The sequence below is a fragment of the Ovis canadensis genome, chromosome 9, assembly GCF_042477335.2.
Source record: "Ovis canadensis isolate MfBH-ARS-UI-01 breed Bighorn chromosome 9, ARS-UI_OviCan_v2, whole genome shotgun sequence".
NCBI lineage: Eukaryota > Metazoa > Chordata > Mammalia > Artiodactyla > Bovidae > Ovis > Ovis canadensis.
Genome location: NC_091253.1, coordinates 85,224,929 through 85,243,499, shown reverse-complemented (window position 1 = coordinate 85,243,499; position 18,571 = coordinate 85,224,929). Strand labels below are relative to the sequence as shown.

The following is an 18,571-nucleotide window of genomic DNA, read 5'->3' as shown; positions in this document are numbered from 1 at the left end:
AGTAAGCGGGAGGAGAGAGAGCGGTGGGCAAGTTCTCTGTTTGCAGCTGGGCCTCACAATATCTGTACCTCCAAGGGGTCACTGCAGGTCCAAGGCCTGGTCGTCAGCTCTGCACATTCAGGAATTTGATTTTATCAGTTCCCTGAGGGGTGATGAGACTCTAGGGGACTGACTCCAGGCACTGATTGATAAACCAGAAGACCAATTTGCTCATGGACAATGAGAAACACTGTCAGGCGGGCCAGGATATGCTTCTAGGCTCCTTCAAAGCTCCTTTCGGGAAACCTCTTCCAAGAAAAGACTCCTTAAAAAACACAGACTCAGAAAAAGGGAGCCGGACTGAACTGGGGCTCCAGACAAACCACGCCGCTATTCACAAGATCCATGCCATGGCCTCCCTCCACTGTTCACACACTTCTTCAGACTGTGATTGTCGTCTTTTTCCTCTGCAAGCACACCCTACCTCATTCACTGCTGGTTCAAATAATATTGATAACTAATAGTAATAATTTACTGAATGCTTATCTCTCAAAATAGTTTCACATGCATTGTCTCATTTAATCTCTTCCCCCAATGTTGTTACTACCTATGATGACAATAGGTACTGTCATTATTCTCCTTTTTGGAAAAGAAAAGCTCAGAAGGGCTAAGCAACTTGGCTATAGTCACACAGCCAGCAAGCCAGCACAGGGATTCAGTCGCAGGAAGTCAGAGCCCAGAGCCCACGCTCTGAAACCCGCAAGGCACTCCAGCTCGCTCAGTGCCCACTTCCCGTGGCACTGTCTCCGGTGGAGCCTCTCATGAGCCCCTGACGAGCTGTTCTCTCATCCTCCTCGAGGCCCCACAGCTCCTCTACCTTCTGTTGCATACGTAACTTCCATCCCTACCTTCCTATTCGGGATTTAAGGCAAATGGACCCACAGTCGTCTGCTCAGGCTGCTGTCAGGCTGCTGTAACAGGACGCCTCAGGCTGTGACTTCAATAACAGATACCGATTTCCTCACAGTTCTAGAGGCTGGGAGTCCAAGACCAAGATTTCAGCCGAGCTGGTTTCTGGTGAGGCATTCTTCTGCACCAGGAGAAGAGTGGCTTATAAATGATCACCTTCTCACAGTGGCCTTTTCTCTGTGCATACACACAGAGAGACAGTTGTAGAGCCCCACCCTTATTTAATCTTACATATCTCCCTACAGGACCTACCTAAATACCATCACATTGGGGAAGAGGGCTTTAAGATACGAATCTGTGGGGCACACAACTCATCTAATCATGAATTATGCTGTAAAGCAAACCATGTTATTGGAAGTTTCAGTGAACATCTTTAAAGCTTCTATTTGCAACTAATAATATTCATTTCCTGGTTTATACCAGGAGTGTGTCCATGGCAGAGACACAAGTAAATGCCACTTCCCTCACCAACACTGGAGAATTCATCTTCGAAGGGGGCAGAGGGACAGTGTTGTGGGCTCAGGAGAGGTCCGGCCATCTCTCCAACATATACTACTGATGAGGAAAACCCTCAATTCAGAGTGCATGCTGCTCCAAAGACATTCCTGCAGAGCTGTTAGAGAAGCAGGCTCTGCAGTGGACTTGGGTTTGAATCACTTACAGGCTATATGACTTTGGGTAGGTGAATTACCTCCTCTGAGCAACAGATGACTCATCATTGCTTTTCAGAGCCATTTCCTGCCTTCACGCAGGGAAGGGATGGAGACTGATTTAGCCAGTACTGATGAGGCAACCAAAGGCAGTAAAGAGGTGAGTGTGGAGGTTTCCACTTGATGAAAAGTAATGAAACTCCAGTATGGCATTAGGCCAATGGTGGGGGGAGTGGTCCTTCCTGAATTCATTCAAATTGTGCTCAGTAGGGAACAGGACTACTGTTAGATGTCAGTCACTATTTTAGAACAATAACTATATAGAGGTTCAGTTCAGTTCAGTTGCTCAACTGTGTCCAACTCTTTGTGACCCCCATGGACTACAGCACGCAAGGCCTCCCTGTCCATCACCAACTCCTGGAGTTTACCCAAACTCATGTCCACTGAGTTGGTGATGCCATCCAACCATCTCATCCTCTGTCGTCCCCTTCTCCTCCTGCCCTCAATCTTTCCCAGCATCAAGGTCTTTTCCATTGAGTTGGCTCTTCACTTCAGGTGGCGAAAGTATTGGAGCCTCAGCTCCAGCATCAGTCCTTCCAATGAACACCCAGGACTGATCTTCTTTAGGATGGACTGGTTGGATCTCCTTGCAGTCCAAGGGACTCTCAAGAGTCTTCTCCAACACCAGAGTTCAAAAGTATCAATGCTTCAGCGCTCAGCTATCTTTATAGTCCAATTCTCACACCCATACATGACTACTGGAAAAACCATAGCCTTGACTGGGTATAGAGGTAAGAGTAGTAATTTGTCATATTGTGTGGCCACAGCATTTTTTCGATCACTCCTCCCACATTTGAGAATCTTCCTACCTTCTGAGTCCATATCTTTCCAAGAAGTCAGGAATGTGCATCCCCAGACTGCTTTGCACCTGGAGTCCAGGCATGTGACCTGGGCTCCACCACTCAGCCGCCTCCATGCCAACATTCTCAGAAGAGAGCAGGGGTACAGAGGCATGCACCATGTGGAACTCAGCATGGCGGGGATGGGTGGAGCGTGGCAGAGAGATGCCCGGCTTGCAGCTGCAACAGGTCCCACCACAAGGACTCACTTGATGGTATGTGCAGAGGGACCTATGCTCTGCAGTAGCCACACCAGGGTCTTCGCTAGAGCTACCAGGGGCGTAATCTGTATAGTATTCCTGGCTACGTGGCCTCCAAGTCTGACTGATCCTCTGAGAAATTCTGTGAGCTCTTCAATATCATTTTACAAACTCTCTTTCTGTATAAACTAGCCAGAGTGGGCACTGATGTTTGCAACTGAAACTTAAAATCAGTATGAAACCAAATAATAGCTGCACCACTAAATGAAGGTCAAGAGAGAAGAAACACATTCTGGCATATGAGGGAACTTTTTTAACCCCACTAATATAAAAAAAAATTTTTCTTTGGCTGTGAGCCTTCTGAGATCTTAGTTTCCTGACCAAGGATTGAACCCACGAGTAGTGAAAAACACCAGAGTCCTAACCACTGTACTGCCATACAATCCCTAAAATTTTAAATAAGTAAAATAAATTGAGGCAAAGGCCTGCAAAACTTTGATAGTCAAAAGCAGCTGATCATTTGTTCCCAAAGACATCTGGGACCATTGCAGCAGGTATGGTAAGCAAAGAAATACAGCAATTCTGTCAGCACAAAGTTATATCTGCACACACACACACAAACTCAAGACTCAAAGTTGCATAGATTCAACTTGCATCTGCTAGCATGGAGACCTACTAATTTAACTTCCTCTGGCCTTGAAGTTCCTGATTTATGAGACAGTTAAAAACCAAGCAATTATTTCCCAGTGGGTATTAAGATCATGGATATATTAACAGGACAATTTAATCATTACCTTGATAAACTGGGTCTTAGAGTCTAGCACTGCTAAAGGTTTACACAAAGCCTTTATGTATTTCACCAAAGTCATTTCAATGCCACAACAGATTAGACTTTAAATAGAGGGCACCCAACAAGAGCTCTTCAAGTCTTATCCTCTGACTTAATCAAAAAATGGAGACAAGGCCATCCTGTGATCGGTTTTCTCAAAAGATGTAAGACTTAATAATAATTTTGGTTGATTTAATAGCATCATTTTTCAGGATTAATGACTGAGAAAATATAGGTGATCTACACCTTTCCAAACACTGGATTTCCTAGGTCTTTGGATTTGTCACATACAAATAATAAAAGTCAAGGACCTAGGCTGCTTACCCTAAGCCCCCAAATCTTGATTATGGATATCCAGTTTTTTATGATATATCTGAAAATCTTTCCAAGTGGACATGGGTTATTTTTGTCTGAACAGCATCCACTGTGATTTCTTCAAGTACTAACATCCCACTTAAGGGGTGGTTTAACCCCTCTCCATGAGTGGGCAATGACTCAGGCCTAACCTATCAGCCTGGCTGCCAGGTTTGGTTGAGAGACTGGCAATCCAGAGCAATGAGATTCAAACCTGGGAATTTTGGTGTAAATTCTGCTATAAAGAAAGAGACCCTTCCCACTGGGGCAGCTCAGCTAACGGATAAGCCTGGAGCTGCCAATGGGGTCTTGAGGTCATGAAAGGACAACTGCCTGAGGATGAAACCACTTCAGATGAGCGCGGAGCCCCGTGACAGCAAGAGATCCATTTCTGCTGTTACTGTCTCAGACCTGGGTCCAGCCAAGCTTCTGCCTACACCGTTATAGAACCAATTAAATTTGATGTCTTTCTAAGTCCCTTGGAATTCAGTTTCTTTCATTCTCAACCTGAAGAGTCTGAACAGATACCGATTCTTTTGACTTGATTCTTTACAAAGATAGCAAATGTGTTAAAGTATTTAAAAGTATTAAAGTATAAAATGAGCTTATACCAGATGTTAACTTCCTGCTCTGAACAACTTCCCAATCTTACCCACAATCGCCTGCTTGGGAAAATAGTGCTGGAGAAGTCTGTGCACGAGGCAATCCCCAGTGAACCTGGAATGAACAGGCAACCCAAAGGCAGCTAATATTTTCCCTAGCCAGGTTGCAATGGCTGTGTAGCCTGGCTCAGTGAGCTGGACCAATAGGAAACTCTCAGTTACAAGTTTCAGCCAGAAGATTCTGAGCTTCCAGGCTGCAGCCTTATGGGCTGGCCATTGAGAGACCGTGAGTAAAATGAAGCAACAGAAGAAGATAGGAGAGAAAAGGGGAGGGGCCAACTGAGCAGAGACCACACAATCTCTGAGAAAGATCATGACTCCATTCCCAATTTTCCGGTCCTTTGTTTTGGCTCCCAGGAGACCCAGCTGTTCTTTGCTTCACAGGCTCAGAATCCTTTCAAGGGGCAGCACAGTCCAGTGGTTAGAGAATAAGGTTCCCAAATGACCACCTGGGTGTGAGTCTGGATTCCCGCTGACCATCCACATGCTTAGGACACATTCTCTAAGCCTGCTCCTCCTCAGTGGAATGGGAATAACAACACTCTACCCCCAGGGTAGGGCAGAAGAGTCCGCGTGATAATACACTTGGGACAACGTAATGATAGTTGCAGTCGTTACAATGAGCCTCTTGTACTTGAACTTATTTGAGTGACATCTTATCCTTGACCAGAGAGGGCCCAAACTAAATCAACAATTTATTAAGTGATTAACTTGAATAGAATGGAGAAGGCAATGGCATCCCACTCCAGTACTCTTGCCTGGAAAATCCCACGGATGGAGGAGCCTGGTAGGCTGCAGTCCCTGGGGTCGCGAAGAGCTGGACATGACTGAGAGACTTCCCTTTTACTTTTCACTTTCATGCATTGGAGAAGGAAATGGCAACCCACTCCAGTGTTCTTGTCTGGAGAATCCCAGGGACGGGGGAGCCTGGTGGGCTGCCGTCTATGGGATCGCACAGAGTCGGACACGACTGAAGTGACTTAGCAGCAGCAGCAGCAACTTGAATAGAAATATATATTTTTATGCAATACATATAGAACCATCAGCATACGGATATAACTACAGGGGAGATCCTCCTTAATGGGACAGCCTGAGCCATGGGTGGCACGTGAAAGGGGCCACGCTGTCTCTGTCCTCATCTGGTCCTGTGCCCTGTTCCTCTTGGGACCTGCACTGACCCCTCGGGACTAGTTTATTCCTTTGCATGCCTGTGTGCTAAGTCGCTTCAGTTGTGTCCAACTCTGTGGGACCCTACAGACCGTAGCCTGCCAGGCACCTCTGTCGATGGGATTCTCCAGGCAAGAACACTGGAGTGGGTTGCCATGCCCTCTTCCAGGGGATCTTCCCGACCCAGGGATCGAACCTGTGTCTCTTATGTCTACTTGCATTGGTAGGTGGGTTCTTTACCACTAACGCCACCTGGGAAGCCCTTACTCCACGTAGCAGGGCTGATATGCCAACTTCTCAGACTATCCTCCCTCGGCAACTGCTCACAGTGCAGCCTCCTCTTCTGTTGCATTTCTACAGCTATTGCTTTGGCTCCGCATTCTTGTTGAGCAGGTGCCTGTGGCCAGTATGTGGATGCTGTAGGAGAGCATCTGTAGCCTGACCTGGCTTTCAGCTAAGCCAAATCCAGAACCTTCTCTCATTACTCAAACCACCAGCCTGTGATTACTTCCTATTCTGAGTGGGCCCACCCCTTCTGAGGTTGGAAAAAAAGTTGGGGGAGGGGAGGTTTACTCTTTAACTGTTTTGTCCCTTCTGTGAAAATTACACAAGCAACTGTACAGACTTTGTTCCTTTTCTAAATAAGTGTGTTTAATCATTCTGCACTGCTGATCTGTCCCTTCCAACCTTTAAAAAAGATGGATTTTGCTAAAGAAAGGTGATATAAGTCATCTTTAAAAAAAAAAAAAACTCCTTATTTAGAAAAAAAAAATTCTCTATTTCTCCAGGAAAAAAAAGATTCACAGAAATACTCTTCAAATCTGTTCCCCCAAATGCATTAAGGATGAGAAGCACACAGGAGTTCTCAGAAAGGAACAGGAGTTTCATCAGCATTTCTCTAAGGAAAAAAAAAAATAAGGGCCCGCCCCAAAGACCCTGGTGTATTTGGTTTTGTAGAAAGAAAAAAAAAGTGAAGTCACTCAGTCATGTCTGACTCTTTGTGACCCCATACACTGTAGCCTACCAGGCTCCTCCGTCCATGGGATTTTCCAGGCAAGAGTACTGGAGTGGGTTGCCATTCTTTGCCAAAAGGTAATAATCAAGGAATTAAATCTATCTTCCAAAGGACTTTCTCCCTGCCTTCTTTTGGTAGAATCAGGATGCAAGTTTTTCAGCACAATTGCTATTCTAAAAATCAGAGGACTAATGAATTCTGACAGCTACAGAAGAGGGCCAGGGGAGAGAAGGGCTAACACAGTGTTTCAAGCAAAGGGCCATTCCCATGCAGAAATAAGCCACATTTTTTAGTTTAAAGCCAGTCCCTCAGCTTACAGGCTGATCACGTTCTAAGTTTCTCCCTAACCTGGAACACTTAGACTGTAGGAGGTATTCTCTAAGAACAATGTTCTAAACCCTGCCTGAGGTCACCCTAACAGAGCCGTGCTAACCTCAGATTTCCTCAAGAATCACAGACTTTTGTCCTGTGGGCCCTGCATGGCTCAGACACAATTTGGACCTTCCTTTATGAAAAGTCATTCAGACCTCCAAATAAGACATAGCGCTACCATGCTTCTGAACCTACGGCACTGTCATAGGTGCCAAGATGTCAGTGGCGGCCAGGGCCTGCCCTCCTGGGGTGAAGGGACTCACCCTGCCCACGCTGACCAGACAAGGGAACCCAGAGGGGTAAGGGCAAGGGCAGGAGGGGTCCTTCCTGTCCCTCTGTCTGGTCCCCACTTGGCCACCAGCCGAGAAGGCAAAAGCAGGAACTTGAGGCCAGCAAGGCGGGCCCCAGGGCCACAGACTCACAGGGATGGGGGAGGGAAGAAGAATTCTCCGAGGCCTCAGCTGGCTGATTCCTCCAGCTCGGCCAGGACTGGCTGTGCTCTTAACTTTCATTTCCACTGTTGGTTGCTAAGTGCTATACATAATGCAAAAGTAAATAGTAACACAGTGCAGTTTGGGAGACACAAAAACACACATCAATCAGCCAAGAAAGAAGAAGAAGAAAAAACTCTCAAAGTTTCTAGGTTTATTTTTAGATCCTGGTTGACCACATGAGTAACCTAAATGCCCAAAGGAAGAGAAGCTGGGACTGAAAAGTGTAACCCAGATACTGCAAGACCTCCGGGTCTGTCTTAGCTCATAAAAAATGCATCAGTCAAGTCCTCAGGCGTGTTAAGTACCTCACAGGAATTCCCTGAATAAGATACAACATCCCATGCACTCTACTCTCCAGACTTGCGAGATAAAAAAACATCTTCCCCAGGGTTTCCAGACAGTGGAGCAAGTGCAGCACAAAATATTGATAGCCTTTAGTAGAGAATGCAGTTAAATAAAAGTTACTAAAACAGTACTAAAGACGTGAGTGTAAATCCATTGAGGATAGGAAAAGTGTGTTACTCACCTTGTATTTCCCATGACACTTGGCATTATCTTTTTTTATTAAAAGATATGTTTGATTTGTTTAAAAAGATTTAAAAGTCTTCATTGCTTCTGTTTTTTGTTTGTCTGTTTGTTTTCGTTCTTTGGCCGAGCTCCTTGACCAGGGATCTTAGCTCCCTGACCAAGGATCAAACCCACACCCCCTGCACTGGAAGGCGAAGTCTTAACCACTAGACCACCAGGGATGTCCCTGGCATTGTGTCTTGGACAAAGCAACACACAATAAATATTTGCTGAAAAAAGTAATATTAATAATGGTTCTGGAAGAGCCTTCATTTCTAAGCAAAACTACCATTATATGACCTTCCTGAGATTCCCTATGTGGTAATCAAACTAGCCAAACACACCTCAAGTTTCAAAGATAAATGTATCACTTTAAAGCAGATTCAGAAGGAAGAGCAGAACAGCTAAGACTCATAAGAAAGAATGAACTATCAGACTGGAAAGCAGGAATAACCCTGAATGAATCCTGAGATTTGTTTGACCGTTTCACATTTAAGATGAGATTTATGTCTGTGGCCCTACCATCTCTTGGCAATGCAGTAGAGGCAGATGAGAACTCATTAGTGCAGAGCTGCTCAGACTACACCCATGAGCAGTATCATGACGGTCAAGTTACAAGGCAAAGATCTAGGACCTGAAGGGACCAGGTTATCCTCAGTGTAACTCCAGGTAAATGCAAAATCTTCTTTCCTTAGTAAAGACCCTTCTGATTATAATACCATTGTTTTAACTTGAAAAAAAAAAGGCACAAATAAGAAAAGACACTTGTTTTATGGCAAGTTAAATAAACAATATCATTCAATAAAGAGTACTAGGACATCTTTTATCTTTTTAAATGTTCAAAATTTCAACCTATTAAATCCACTGGATATAACCTCACATCAAGAAAAAATTAATGTACAAAAGTGACAATAGCAAAAAAAAAATTAGATTTGTTATCAAATGAGCAATCATGGAATGCTTAAGTAACCGGTGGTGTATCCAGTCAATGGAATAGTATATGACCAATTACATATTATCTGCAAAGAATATAAAATAAAATGTAAAATTTCTAGAAAAGGAATTCTCTTTCTTTTACTCTCAATACTTCACTTCTGACACCAGCAGGTGAGGGTTTTTTCCACACCAAGCAATTCTCTAACCCTCTGGGCACCAACTAGGTGTCCTAGTCCTCAGCTGCTGCTACTAATGACCCAGAGTTAACGCAGACCCCTCAGGGGAGGGACTCAGTTCCACAAGACTGCTCTCCACCTCAAACACCAGCTGCAAGTCCTAGGGTGTCATCTGTACTCCTGGCCAATCAGCCATAGATCAGGGGTTCCTAAGACCCCCTCCTCAGGTTTAATAATTTGCTAGAAGAGCTCACAGAGCTCAAGAAAACAGTTCACTTATTAGAGTATCAAACTGTTGGAAAAACAGACAACTAAGGAGCAGAAGAGACGTGCACCCCAAGGTGCCAGGGAAGGGGTGCGGCACTTCCCAGCTCTCTCCAAGCACGCCACCCTCCCAGCAGTTTGAGGTGTTTTGCAACCTGGGAGGTTGCAACTGGGAGCAAAGACCAAACATATATTTCTTATTATATCACAATATCACAGCTTGGAGTATACAGTTAAATTAAAAATAATTTTAAAATTATATACAAACATGACTATGCAACTAAGAAAAATCTCTCCCCAAAATAATGAATGTCCAAATACTAACTTTGCCTTTGACTATACGGATTATTATTTCTTCTTTATAATTTTCTATAATCTTCACATTTTATTTCATGAGAATGCCTTTCTTTTATAATGATGAGGATTATGGTATGAAGGAAACAGCACCCAAGCTCTGGGGAACATATTCTTTAAGTGCCTGGATTAGAAAACAAGGCGCAGTCTTCCTGTTGCTTTCCCCAGAAACTTCAGAGGTCAGACTTGACTTCTGATTCTCACCGCTTGCCTTTTCATCTCACATGGAAAAGGCTGTCATATCTTCCAAAGGGTGAGGTGATGGGAACTCAGCATCACAGACTTCCCACATCCCAATTTTTCCCTTCCGACAAGGCACAGAGCAAAATCCCATCAAAGAGCTCTTACTTTAAATATCCTACTAGAAATTTTAGGTCACAAGTCTAAAGAGAAGTGTGCGTGTATCTGTGTGTGCGTGCGTGTGTGTGCGTGTGTGTGTGTGTGTGTTTCTGTCTGTACGTCTGCTTCCTCCCTCCTTCCCCTGTCTTCAAGGATAGCAAGACAAACTCCAGGGCAATGATTCAGCAATCTGCCTCATTCGTCAACTCTGATAAATCTGCTTAGTGAACAATAAATCTATGTATCAAAATAAAATAACAATGCAAAAGAGTGAGAACCAAAAGAACTCCAGCCAGGAAGACACTCCAATATTAAATCATTTTAAATAACAACAGATTAAAGTCTATCCCAAAGGGTCGCAAAGAGTGGGACATGACTGAGTGACTGAACTGAACTGAAAGTCCATCCCACTTCTCAAACTTGCCATAAAATCCAAATTAATAATCTCAGATCCCTATTGGCAGTATTCCAGGCCCTAACACTGAATCAAGCTAAATCTTTCCCTTCCAAGTGCATATAACAACCAGATAAGCATTCAAAATCCCTTACTACACAGACACATTCTGTTGTTTTCCTCTATTTCTTTGCGTTGATCGCTGAAGAAGGCTTTCTTATCTCTTCTTGCTATTCTTTGGAACTCTGCATTCAGAGGCTGATATCTTTCCTTTTCTCCTTTGCTTTTCACCTCTCTTCTTTTCACAGCTATTTGTAAGGCCTCCCCAGACAGCCATTTTGCTTTTTTGCCTTTCTTTTCCATGGGGATGGTCTTGATCCCTGTCTCCTGTACAATGTCACGAACCTCATTCCATAGTTCATCAGGCACTCTATCTATCAGATCTAGACCCTTAAATCTATTTCTCACTTCCACTGTATAATCATAAGGGATTTGATTTAGGTCATACCTGAATGGTCTAGCGGTTTTCCCTACTTTCTTCAATTTAAGTCTGAATTTGGCAATAAGGAATTCATGATCTGAGCCACAGTCAGCTCCTGGTCTTGTTTTTGTTGGCTGTATAGAGCTTCTCCATCTTTGGCTGCAGAGAATATAATCAATCTGATTTCAGTGTTGACCATCTGGTGATGTCCATGTGTAGAGTCTTCTCTTGTGTTGTTGGAAGAGGGTGTTTGCTATGACCAGTGCATGTTCTTGGCAAAACTCTATTAGTCTTTGCCCTGCTTCATGCTGCATTCCAAGGCCAAATTTGCCTGTTACTCCAGGTGTTTCTTGACTTCCCACTTTTGCATTCCAGTCCCCTATAATGAAAAGGACATCTTTTTTGGGTGTTAGTTCTAAAAGATCTTGTAGGTCTTCATAAAACTGTTCAACTTCAGCTTCTTCAGCATTACTGGTTGGGACATAGACTTGGATAACTGTGATATTGAAAGATTTGCCTTGGAGACAAACAGAGATAATTTTGTTCATGTTTGGGAACGCATGTAAGAATTAAAGATTTTAAAATTAAAAAAATAAAACAAAACAGAGATCATTCTGTCATTTTTGAGATTGCATCCAGGTACTGCATTTTGGACTCTTTTGTTGACCATGATGGCTACTCCATTTCTTGTGAGGGATTCCTGCCCGCAGTAGTAGATATAATGGTCATCTGAGTTAAATTCACCCATTCCAGTCCATTTTAGTTTGCTGATTCCTAGCATGTCGACGTTCACCCTTGCCATCTCTTGTTTGACCACTTCCAATTTGCCTTGATTCATGGACCTGACATTCCAGGTGCCTATGCAATATTGCTCTTTACAACATCAGATCTTGCTTCTGTCACCAGTCACATGCACAACTGGGTATTGTTTTTGCTTTGGCTCCATCCCTTCATTCTTTCTGGAGTTATTTCTCCACTGACCTCCAGTAGCATATTGGGCACCTAATGACTTGGGGAGTTCCTTTTTTGGTATCCTATCATTTTGCCTTTTCCTACTGTTCATGGGGTTCTCAAGGCAAGAATACTGAAGTGGCTTGCCATTTCCTTCTCCAGTGGACCACGATCTGTCAGACCTCTCCACCATGACCCGCCCATCTTGGGGGCATGGCTTGGTTTCATTGAGTTAGACAAGGCTGTGGTCCTAGTGTGATTAGATTGACTAGTTTTCTGTGAGTATGGTTTCAGTGTGTCTGCCCTCAGATGCCCTGTTGCAACACCTACCATCTTACTTGGGTTTCTTTTACCTTGGGCATGGGGTATCTCTTCACGGCTGCTCCAGCAAAGCACAGCCGCTGCTCCTTACCTTGGACGAGGGTATCTCCTTACTGCTGCCATTCCTGACCTTCAACATGGGATAGCTCCTCTAGGCCCTCCTGTACCTGCACAGCCACCGCTCCTCCTGATGCTCCTCCCGGCAGCCGGCCCTGGCTTGGGCTCGGGGTGGCTCCTCGGGTGCGAGGTGGCTTCTCCCGGCCGCCCCTGCCCTCGGACGCAGGATAGCTCCTCCCGGCCTTTGCCCTTGACCTCGGACGCGGGGTAGCTCCTCTTGGCCGCCGCCCTGACCTCGGACGCAGGGTGTCTCCTCCTGGCCGCCGCCCCTGACCTTCGCCGCCCCTGCCCTCAGACACGGGGTGTCTCCTCCCGGCCGCCCCTGCCCTCGGACGCAGGATAGCTCCTCCCGGCCGTTGTCCCTGACCTTGGACGCGGGATGTCTCCTCCTGGCCGTTGCCCCTGACCTCGGACGCGGGATGTCTCCTCCCGGCCGCCCCTGGCCTCGGACGCGGGGTAGCTCCTCTCGGCTGCCGCCCTGACCTCGGACGCGGTGTGTCTCCTCCCGGCTGCCGCCCCTGACCTTCGCCACCCCTGACCTCGGACGCACAGTAGCTCCTCCCGGTCGCCACTGACCTCGGACGCGGGGTAGCTCCTCTCGGTCGCCGCCCCTGACCTCGGACGCAGGGTCGCTCCTCTCAGCCGTTCCTGCGCCTTCACAGCCTGGCACTCTAGGCCGCTGCCCCTGACCTCGGACCTGGGGTAGCTCCTCTCCCAGCCGCCTGCACTCAGTGCGCCGGCTCTCGCAGCCACCTGGCTCTATAAAGGACAGAAATGGTATGAACCTAACAGAAGCAGAAGATATTAAGAAGAGGTGGCAAGAATACACGGAAGAACTATACAAAAAAGATCTTCACAACCCAGATAATCATGATGATGTGATCACTAATCTAGAGCCAGACATCTTGGAATGTGAAGTCAAGTGGGCCTTAGAAAGCATCACTATGAACAAAGCTAGTGGAGGTGATGGAATTCCAGTTGAGCTGTTTCAAATCCTGAAAGATGATGCTGTGGAAGTGCTGGACTCAATATGCCAACAAATTTGGAAAACTCAGCAGTGGCCACAGGATTGGAAAAGGTCAGGTTTCATTCCAATCCCTAAGAAAGGCAATGCCAAGGAATGCTCAAACTACTGCACAATTGCACTCATCTCACATGCTAGTGAAGTAATGATGAAAATTCTCCAAGCCAGGCTTCAGCAATACGTGAACCGTGAACTCCCTGATGTTCAAGCTGGTTTTAGAAAAGGCAGAGGAGCCAGAGATCAAATTGCCAACATCCTCTGGATCATGGAAAAAGCAAAAGAGTTCCAGAAAAACATCTGTTTCTGCTTTATTGACTATGCCAAAGCCTTTGACTGTGTGGATCACAATAAACTGTGGAAAATTCTGAAAGAGATGGGAATACCAGACCACCTGACCTGCCTCCTGAGAACTCTATATGCAGGTCAGGAAGCAACAGTTAGAACTGGACATGGAACAACAGACTGGTTCCAAATAGGAAAAGGAGTACATCAAGGCTGTATATTGTCACCGTGCTTATTTAACTTCAATGCAGAGTACATCATGAGAAACGCTGGAATGGAAGAAACACAAGCTGGAATCAAGATTGCTGGGAGAAATATCAACAACCTCAGATATGCAGATGACACCACCCTTATGGCAGAAAGTGAAGAGGAGCTAAAAAGCCTCTTGATGAAAGTGAAAGAAGTTAAAGCTCAACATTCAGAAAACGAAGATCATGGCATCCGGTCCCATCACTTCATGGGAAACAGATGGGGAAACAGTAGAAACAGTGGCAGACTTTATTTTTGGGGGGCTCCAAAATCACTGCAGGTGGTGACTGCAGCCATGAAATCAAAAGACGCTTACTCCTTGGAAGAAAAGTTATGACCAACCTAGATAGTATATTCAAAAGCAGAGACATTACTTTGCCGACTAAGGTCCATCTAGTCAAGGCTATGGTTTTTCCTGTGGTCACGTATGGATGTGAGAGTTGGACTGTGAAGAAGGCTGAGCACCGAAGAATTGATGCTTTTGAACTGTGGTGTTGGAGAAGACTCTTGAGGGTCCCTTGGACTGCAAGGAGATCCAACCAGTCCATTCTGAAGGAGATCAACCCTGGGATTTCTTTGGAAGGAATGATGCTAAAGCTGAAACGCCAGTATTTTGGCCACCTCATGTGAAGAGTTGACTCATTGGAAAAGACTCTGATGCTGGGAGGGATTGGGGGCAGGAGGAGAAGGGGACGACCGAGGATGAGATGGCTGGATGGCATCACGGACTTGATGGACATGAGTCTGAGTGAACTCCGGGAGATGGTGATGAACAGGAAGGCCTGGCGTGCTGGGATTCATGGGGTCACAAAGAGTCGGACACGACTGAGCGACTGAACTGAACTGACACAGATATATGTCATATATATATTGCATAAATGGTAAATTATGTGAATAACCCAAAATATAAACTCTACTGCCTTTGAATTATAGTAATAATACTACAGTTATATCCCTAAAAGTGTGAGGGTACATTAGATTTTTTATTTCAGTACTAGAAAAAGCACACTCAGTGGTGTGTTCACCATTAAAGGAAATTCTCTGAAATGTTTACTAAAACAAAAATCATTTTAGTAAAGAATATAGGGACTTCCCTGATCCAGTGGCTAAGACCTCAGGGTCCCAATGCAGGGGGCCCGGGTTCGATCCCTGGTGAGGGAACTAGATCCCAGATGTCACGACTAAAGGATCCCCAATGCCACAACTAAGACCCAGCACAGCCAAACAAACAAATAAGTAATTTTTAGAAAAAGAATGTAAGGATCTCCCTAATTTATCTCATTGGTATATTTGAGTATTTTTAACTTCTAGTCTGAAATGAAGGGGATGCACTTGCACCTTGGATATTGAAGAGCAGCCCCAGTGCCCCTGTGAGAAGCTCCACCTCACACTCACACATGGTGCCCACCTACCCTTCTCAAGCTTCAGAGCAGCCCCAGGAAGCGGGACCCTGCACCACACAGTTGTCACTAAGATATCAGCTCCAGGTATACAGCTGGCAAGCAGCAATGCTAAGACTGAAGCCAGGTTAATCCCACTCGGAGATGGGCTCTGTCCTCTATGGAGCTACAGACTGCCTCCATATCCCCCTTCTCTTCTACCAAAAATATCCTTGGCCAAGCCTGGCTTGGACAACCTGTAGGAAAAATAACTGGTGTCAACTAACCGAGCAGACAATCAATACAGACCTTGTTGTTGCTGTTCAGTCGCTGGGTTGTGTCTGACACTTTGCCGCCCCACGGACTTCAGCACACCAGGCTTTCCCAGAGTTTGCTCAAACTCATGTCAGTTGAGGCAATGATACCATCTAACTGTTCATCAGTACAGACTCAGTAATGCTGAATGGAGAAGGTACTGAACTACTATGTCAATTTTCAAAAAGTTAATCAACCCTCAAATTAGAACCAGAGAAAGGAAGCTATACATGGCCTTCCAATAATGGAAACAGAAAAAATAAACCAGTTACATAGTCTGGTGAGGGGAAAAGAAAGGTATACAACCGCCTAAAAATAGGCTACTATTTAATAATGTTATCGCTACTTTAATAATAGCAGAGTAGCACACATTCTCTTGGAAATGTTACCTAGGCAACCAGAAATACAAAGACAGAGATGTTCAGAAAAATAGATGTATATTAATCTGTTTTGCCATCTTTTAAACGTAAATGATCACTATTTTTGTCCAAGAAGAACAAAAATTAGGAGACTAAATAGGGGGAGCAAAAGTAGGTATGAAGAAAGTTCTGGAAGCAAGTGCCCAAAATCAGGTAGAATCATAAAGTATAAACGTAGGCCTCTATTTGTATGAGCAGTGCTGACCTATGGTCTCAAATTTGGGCCAAGAATCTACTAGGAGTGTTCACTCTATATAAAACAGATAACTAATGCATAGCACAGGGAACTCTGCTCCATGCTTTGTGATGACCTACATGGGAAGATAATCCAGAAAAGAAGGGATATATGTATACACAGAGCTGATTCACTGTGGCTGTTTCATTCTGCTGCACAGCAGAAACTAATACAACACTGTAAAACAACTACACTCCAGTAAGAAATTGTTTAGAAAAGAACCTAGTAGGAGTGTCAAACACATTCTTTCTATGTCATGGAAATCTCAAGTTTTTGCTTCATAAACCAAAGGCAGACCAACACAAAAGAGGGTAGCCTGGCAAACTTTAAAACCCGTTTGGAAGACTATCGTAAGGCTCACTTAACTAGGAGTATTACATGTCCCTGTTTGCCTGGATTACCTAGGACATCAGTGTTTGTGCCTGTTGTTTTGTTATGAACATTAAAAAAGCTGTCCTTGTTCACACTCAAAAGTGTCCTGGTGTGAACAATAAACTATATGGTCACTGTATTTAGCCCAGACATATTTCTTAACTGTTTAATGATGTGCTAGCTACTAAGTTGGAAACTTAGATTAGTATCAAGACAGTTCTGGAAATAGAATCCCCAGCCTCCAAAACACTGCCATCTCATTGAAATAGACAGAAATAACTCGAAACAACAGGGAACCAGTGAAACTTGATCATCATGGGTGTAAGGGGAGGCTGTGGCACCTTGGTTCAGATCAGAGGCAAGGTAGACAGCACATCTCCTCGAGGGGACACTCCGGAGGACTAATGGTAAAAGCCACCAGACCTCATGAACACCTACTGCAGAGCAGGCACTGTGCCAAGCATGATGCCCACGAGACGTCACTGCATGCCCAGAACAACCCCAGAGTGAAGAACTATCATTATGCTCATTTTGCAGATGAGATGACTCACCCAACATGATGCCAGGGGATTCATACGCCTGCCTCCCGGCACATGTTCTCCACCACTGCGGTGTGGACACTGCTTCCTGACTGCCCTGCCTTCCCAGGAGTTGAGGCAGCAGTCACATGTTATCAGAGCCATCAGCCGCTCTTCCAGCTCCGCAGCAGTGCCAGCTGTGGTCCAGCCCTGGCAGAGGCTTGCCAGCCCTGTTAGGGCCCAGAGGTCTCTGTGATTCCAGGAAGGATCCTAGGGAGGAGGCTACTGAGAAGACAGCAGTAAGGGGTTCGAGAAAGCAGTGAACACTAGGCTCGCCAATAGCAGGGAGCATGACCATCCTAGGCCTGAGGGCCCCAGGGGAGGAGTGACTCAAGGCACCCGAAGAGGATAGCGGTAGGGAGAGGCTGTCTGGATGGAGGTGTGGCCTTGGGCCACAGATCAGCCACCCTGCAGCATGAAGCCAGCAGGAGGGAACTCAGGAAATAACTTCTCTACCTCCTTCTCCCCTCCCACTCCCGGCAGCGGCTGGACCCCCCAGAGGCTGAATTACACTAGAAATCAGAAGACAAGGATGGACATTGATACTGGTGATAGAGACCAGCCTCTCAGGGCACAGAGGCAGGTGGATAAGGGAGGAGAGAGACGCAGAGGAGACTAGAGATGGCTAGCCTGCTCACTGTCTTTGTCCATACAGGAGCATCTGCTTCACCTGGCCTGGTCCCTCTTTGGGGGTCAAGAAGATGCCAATAAGTTGGAAGATGCTAGTCTAAGCATCTATGTGACTCCAGGCCAGCTTCATGGGCAGGTGACCTGTGCAGTCACGCAAGCCCTATGCTCAGAAGAACCCTGGCTTGGTCTAAGGCTCACTGACACCATCTTGAAATTCTTTATAACTTTTTAACAAGGGCCACCCATTTTCTTTTTGCACTGGGCCTTGTAAACTGTGTATCCAGTCTTGTGCAAGGCAAACCATTTTCTTCAACTGGTGAGACCAGACTTTCTAAGTATCTCAGTACTTCAGGTATACTATTCAAAGCAAATAAATCATAAACTAATATTAACTAGAGTAACAGTGTTACAGCAGAATACATAACATAATAACGTGAAGGGGCAGTTTACCTTCTTTTCCTTTCCTCTTTCTCTTAACTGCAGCCAAAATTCGCTGCTCCCTGGAAAGAAACACCTCCTCATATTACAGATACCTCCACATAACACAGAGGGTCTGTTTCATAAGTTTGGCTCTTACCCAGTTAAAGTGATCAATACA

At 45.3% G+C, this 18,571-nt stretch overlaps 1 protein-coding gene across 47 annotated transcripts in view; it reads right to left on the bottom strand.

Annotated features, from left to right (window-relative positions):
- The window catches only part of NCALD (neurocalcin delta), a 478,889-nt gene that overhangs the window by 449,585 nt on the left and 10,733 nt on the right, over positions 1-18,571 (bottom strand). For 17 of the 47 annotated variants that reach the window (XM_069600438.1, XM_069600475.1, XM_069600443.1 and 14 more), the window contains one exon: positions 13,067-13,249. The exons of 22 other annotated variants lie outside the window; for them this stretch is intronic. The gene's annotated coding sequence lies outside the window, so the exon portion shown is untranslated. Of the gene's footprint in view, positions 1-8,116; positions 8,257-12,857; positions 13,250-17,316; positions 18,282-18,571 lie in introns of those variants that run through there. 8 more of the 47 variants (XM_069600465.1, XM_069600451.1, XM_069600454.1 and 5 more) reach the window with 7 other exon arrangements.